Below are 6000 nucleotides of genomic sequence, written 5' to 3'. Positions count from 1 at the left end.
GTTAGACCCTGTTTTTACAAAAAATTAGTCAGTCATGGTGGCATGGGCTTGTGGTTCCTGCTATTCAGGAGGATTGCTTGAACCCGGGAGGTGGAGGTTACAGTAAGCTGAGATCACACCACTGTGCCCCAGCTTGGGTGACAGAGCAAGACCCTTTCTCAAAAAAGAAAGAAAACCTTTACTGTGCATTCTCCACAGACCTACCGGAACCACTCTGTTTGGTGATCTCTTATCAGGCAAAGAAAGAGGAGCAATGCTAGGTGTTTGGTTGAGGTCAGTGGTGGAAATTTTTTTTTTTTTTTTTAAATTCAGTCTCCGTAGAGACTGTCAAAAATTGCCAATGCTGACTATGTTTCAAGTCGTCATGGCGGGGTATTGGGAAAAGTTTTTAATTAGCAATAATCGTACCTCGGATCAACCTCATTGGCTACGATACTGCCACTGCACAAAGCTAGTGGTGGAATCTTGAAAGGGCTGAAATTACAGGTGTGAGTCACTGCGCCAAGTCTTTTTTTTTTTTTTTTTTTGAGACAGGGTATCACTTTGTCACCCAGACTGGAGTGCTGTGGCATCATCACTGCTCACTGCAGCCTCAACCTCCTGGATTCAAGTGATGCTCCCACCTCAACCCCCAAGTAGCTAGGACTACAGGTGTGTGCCACCATACCTAGCTAATTTGTTTATGCTTTTTATACAGAAGGGGTTTTACCATGTTGCCCAGGTTTGTCTCAGACTCCTGGACTCAAGCAATCCTCCCACCTCGGCCTCCCAAAGTGCTGGGATTACAAGCATGAGCCACAATACCTGGTCAACAACTCATTTTTAAAAATATATGCGTTGGCCGGGCACCGTGGTGGTTCACGCCTATAATCCTAGCACTTTGGGAGGCCAAGGCAGGAGAGCTGCTTGAGGTCAGAAGTTTGAGACCAACCCGGTCAACATAGTGAGATACTCATCTCTAAAAAAGAAAAAAACAAAACAGAGTTCTGTCCCTCTTGTAATCCTCTGCTCATTCCAGAGATAACTATATCCTGATTTTGCCATTTATCCTTTTCCACAGGTCTTTATATTTTTACAATGTTTATTGTGTCCATATATGTGTTTGTATATTTTCATGAATATTTTATGCTTCATAGAGACAAAATTACATTGTAGGTATCCTTCTGTCACTTGCTTCCCACTCCAGCCCACTCAATCTTACATCTGTGTGAAGTTTCGTGCTGAGACATGTCATTCAAGTCCGCTTATTTTCAATGCGGCATAACCTTTTCATTGTATGAATATACAAAAGTAGCACAGTTGTCTATTCAAAAGGCAAATCTGGTCATGTCAGTCTCCTACTTAAAACACCTCAGCAGTTATCCACTGCTCTGAGGTTAAAGACTACAGTCTGGGCCTGGCTTGATTTCAGGTTCCTTCTAAACCAAAGGCTCATAAGCCCCTTTCCCTTCTATTAATTAGCTGTTACTCATTCTTCAGATCTCAGCTCAAGTTTGCTTCCTTGGGAAAGTCTTTCCAAACATCTCCACCACACCCACTAGATCAGTCTTCTATGCTTTCATAACACAGCAATGTTTCCTTTACAGCCCTTGCCAGAACAAAAAATCACATGATTTAATCAATGCGAGCTTGGAGAGGCCATATCTGTTTTGCTCACAGTTGCATCTCCAGGGACATACAGAGCACCCAGCATGCAGTAAGTGCTCAATAAAACTTTGCTGGGCGCAGTGGCTCACGCCTCTAATCCTAGCACTTTGGAGGCTGAGGTAGGGTTACCTGAGATCGGGAGTTTGAGACCAGACTGACCAACACAGTGAAACCCTGTCTCTACTAAAAATACAAAAAATTAGCCAGGCATGGTGGTGGGTACCTGTAATCATGTCTACTGGGGAGGCTGAAGCAGAAGAATCGCTTGAACTTGGGAGGCAGAGGTTGCAGTGAGCCAAGATCACGCCATTCCGCTCTAGCCTGGGCAACAAGAAGGTAACTCCATCTAAAAAAGAAATATATATATAAAATAAAATATGATATACATATATATATATGCATATATATGAGACATGTCATCCGAGTCCATTTATTTTCAGTGTAGTGTAACCTTTTTATATTTTATTTCACTTTATTTTTGATACAAAGTTTTGCTCTTGTTGCCTAGGCTGGTGTGCAGTGGCGTAATCTCGGCACACCGCAACCTCCGCCTCCCAGGTTCAAGTGATTCTCCTGACTCAGCCTCCCGAGTAGCTGGGATTACAGGTGCCTGTCACCACACCTAGCTGATTTTTTGTAGTTTTAGTGGAGATGCGGTTTCTCCATGTTGGCCAGGCTGGTCTTGAACTTTTGATTTCAGGTTATCCACATGCCTTGGCCTCCCAAAGTGCTGGGATTACAGGCATGAGTCATCGCACCCAGCCTAAATTTGATTTTAAACAGTATATTCTTTGGGGGTTTCATCAGACATTTATGAAGATTCTCAATGAGTTCTATCGCCGGCTGTGAACTTCATTGCTCTCTTCAGTTCAACCTGAGGCACCTTCTGATCCTTGCTCTCTTCTGCCTCCAAGCCTCATGCTTTTAGCCTTTTTACTGCTTCCAGATTTCCACTTTCTTACCTTCCTTTAAATTTTGTTTATTTTATTTTTGTTACTTTTGTAAAAGGAGGCAGATGGGCCACAGATTATATGTTGTTTCCACAAAATGTATCTGCAGAATCTACTTTTGGTTCATTCACAGGAATCGTATAAGAACTGATGACGGTCTCTCTGAAAGCAATCACAGTCCTTTCTTGAGTCTCCCAGAACATTTTAGCCCAGATAGTGTTAAGGACCAAAGCCTAGTGTTCCCCTCAGATCAAGATAGTAGATGAGAGGCTGGGTGCAGTAGCTCATGCCTGTAATCCCAGCACTTTGGGAGGCCTAGGCGGGCAGATCACCTGAGGCTGGGAGTTTGAGACCAGCCTGACCAACATGGAGAAACCCGTCTCTACTAAAACTACAAAATTAGCTGGGTGTGGTGGCACATGCTTGTAATCCAGCTACTGGGGAGGCTGAGGCAGGAGAATCACTTGAACCCAGGAGGCAGAGGTTGCAGTGAGTCGAGATGGCGCCATTGTACTCCAGCCTGGGCAACAAGAGTGAAACTCGGTCTAAAAGAAAACAAAACAAAACAAAAAAAGACAGTACACAAGATAATAGACTTATGCTATGCTGGTATTATTTTTTTTAGGGCTAGTTTTGATTTTAAAATGTAACTGTGTAAGTTGTCTATTACAGTGTTTTAAATCACCAAAAGCCATTCCATCCAGCCATCAACCAAATCACTTGAAACTCAAAGGAGAGAGCCTGTTTTCTGTTGATGTTCCTGAGATTTCCTCAGAGATGATCCATTCACAGTATCAAATTCTTCCAGACCATTTCACAAATAACTTTTTACTTTGCATCCTGACCCATGACTTTCTTTCTGGCATGCTGATCAGTCTTCTTTCAAAAACAGATTCTACGTGATTGTGGCCTGAGCCTGTTCCTGAAATAATTATCACTTTGTTTCACCAAGTGAGCTTTAGTCAGGGGATGTGCCGGAGTTTGTCCTCTTAGAAATACAAGGGAAATGTAACAGATTGCCAATAGCTACATTTTCCAAAATGGCTTATTTATGGTTTTTCCTTTAAACTTGGCTTTGAATCAAGCCAGAAAGTTTTACAGCTAACATTTAGAGGTCACTTGGGGGGTAGAAGGCATCATCAGGTTGATTTTAACTGACTAGTTTATCTCCTGTTTCTGGCCCAATGGGAACCTAAAAATGGAAATTTATTTTCTGCTCTTTATTCTAAAACAAAGACGTGATTGCCTGCCAAAAATAAATCATAGAATGTGGAAGTGTTTAAAGAAGATCCAGAATGAACATCGTCAAGTATATCCAGGTTTTTCTGTGAATGAATAGTATACATGTCTCTTTAACAAAATGATATCCTGCAGGAAATAGTTTTATAATCTGCCCTTTTTTCTACATATACAGTGAATAGCTTTTCATAGATTAACCACACCATACAATAAGGGACAACATGCAATGGATATTCTCTGGTTTATTTAACCAGTTCCCTGCAGGTGACATTTAGTTTGTGAGGTGGATGGTTAGTTTGTGGGATATTTTTTTGCAGCTTGGCTCACTCAACGCCATTTCAACTCTTTTCTCACTGCCTTTCTCTAAAGTCTGGGAAGTGAAACACTTGTTTTCCCAGACACCCCAACAGCTAGGGTGGCCTTGCCATGTGGTTCTGGCCAGTGAGAATGTGAGACTCTGTTGAGACCACTCACTGCGACATAGCACATCTGCTCACCAAAATGTGTGTGGATTTCCCCCTACCAACCTACCAAGCAAACCTCCAGCAGATTCTCCAGTGCATACCAGCTAGCTGTCCTCTAATTCAATTCTGACACTACTTACCTGGAGATTAGTGTCAGTTTCCACGAGTGGAAGGATCAACCCCACTAAAACTGCCTCCACTTCGGATGCCAATCACAAGTCCAAGCCACCCCAGACTTTCTGACAGGCTACAAACCAGGGTTCCCATGACCCTCTCTCTGGGTTTGATTAATCTATTAGGAGGGCTCACAAAATTCAGGGAAACACTTACATTGATGGCTTATAATAAAGGATACGGATGAAGAGATGCATATATGAGTTATGTGGTAAAGGGTGTGGAGCCTCCACGCCCCCTCCAGGAACCTACATATATTCAGTCATCTGGAATCTCATCGAAACTGTGTCCTTTATGGAGGCTTCATGACATAGGCAAGATTGATCAAATCATTAAATATTGGCGATCAACTTAACCTGCAGCGTTCTCCCTTCCCCACAGGTCTAGGGGTGGGGGCTGAAAGGTCCAACTCTTTAGTTATCTGGTTGGTTCCCCTGACAACAAATCCCCAACCAGAGCCAATCTAGGAGCCCCAGCTACCAGTCATCTCATTAGCACACAAAATGCACTCTTTGGCTGAGTGGTAGCTCATGCCTGTAATCTTGCACTCTGGGAGGCTGAGGCGGGAAGACTGCTTGAGTCCAGGAGTTTAAGACTAACCTGGGTAACATCGCGAGAACTCATCTCTACAAAACAAACAAACAAAATAAAACCAGAAGTAGTAGTAGAAAAAGACCGCACCACCACCAAAAGAAACAAAAATAACCTAACCAAGTGTAGCAGGATGCACCGATGGTCCCAGCTACTCAGCAGGCTGAGGTAGGACTGCCTGGACCCAGGAAATCAGGAAGTCAGGGCTGCAATCAGCTGTGATTGCTCCACTGCACTCCAGCCTGGGTGACAGAGCAAGATCCTGTCTCAAAAAACACTCATCACTATGGAGATTCCAGAATTCTAGGAACAGGAAACCAGATGAAGACGTAATATATATTTCACAATAGCACAGAGACATAAAAGGAGACAGCTAGCTGGGTGTGGTGGCTCCCGCCCGTAATCCCAGCACTTTGGGAGGCTGAAGAGGGCTGATCGTGAGGTCAGGGGCTCAAGACCAGCCTGACCAACATGGTGAAACCCCGTCTCTACTTAAAAATATAAAAATTAGCCGGGTGTGAACCAATATTGCACCACTGCACTCCAGCCTGGGTGACAAAGCAAAACCATCTCCAAAAACAAAACAAAACAAAAACAAAACAAAACTTTTTTTGTGGGTAAAGTGAGACATATGCACAAATCATTAAACTGGCAAATATTTTAGAAGTCAAATAGTCTGGGACAACCTTCTTCAAATCAGTACACAGAAACATCTCAAGGGTTTGTGAGCAAGAATAATTTTCTTGCCGGGCGCAGTGGCTCATGTCTGCAGTGCCAGCATTTAGGGAGGCTGAGGCAGGTGGATCACCTGAGGTCAGGAGTTTGAGACCAGCTTGGCCAATATGGTGAAACCCTGCCTCTACTAAAAATACAAAAATTAGCAGGGCGTGGTGGTGCTCCAATGTAGTCCCAGCTACTTGGGAAGCTGAAGCAGA

General features: G+C 43.4%; 1 non-coding gene across 1 annotated transcript; it reads right to left on the bottom strand.

The window, feature by feature from the left end:
* Positions 1 to 312: 312 nt before the first annotated feature.
* On the bottom strand, positions 313 to 453 carry LOC116533908. The gene has a single exon (XR_004261514.1). It is a non-coding gene; the product is annotated as a U4 spliceosomal RNA (small nuclear RNA).
* Between the last annotated feature and the right edge of the window lie 5547 nt (positions 454 to 6000).

This window comes from Sapajus apella, unplaced genomic scaffold (genome assembly GCF_009761245.1).
Source record: "Sapajus apella isolate SASKATOON/1434 unplaced genomic scaffold, GSC_monkey_1.0 scaffold84, whole genome shotgun sequence".
NCBI lineage: Eukaryota > Metazoa > Chordata > Mammalia > Primates > Cebidae > Sapajus > Sapajus apella.
This window is presented reverse-complemented; position numbering and strand designations above follow the sequence as displayed.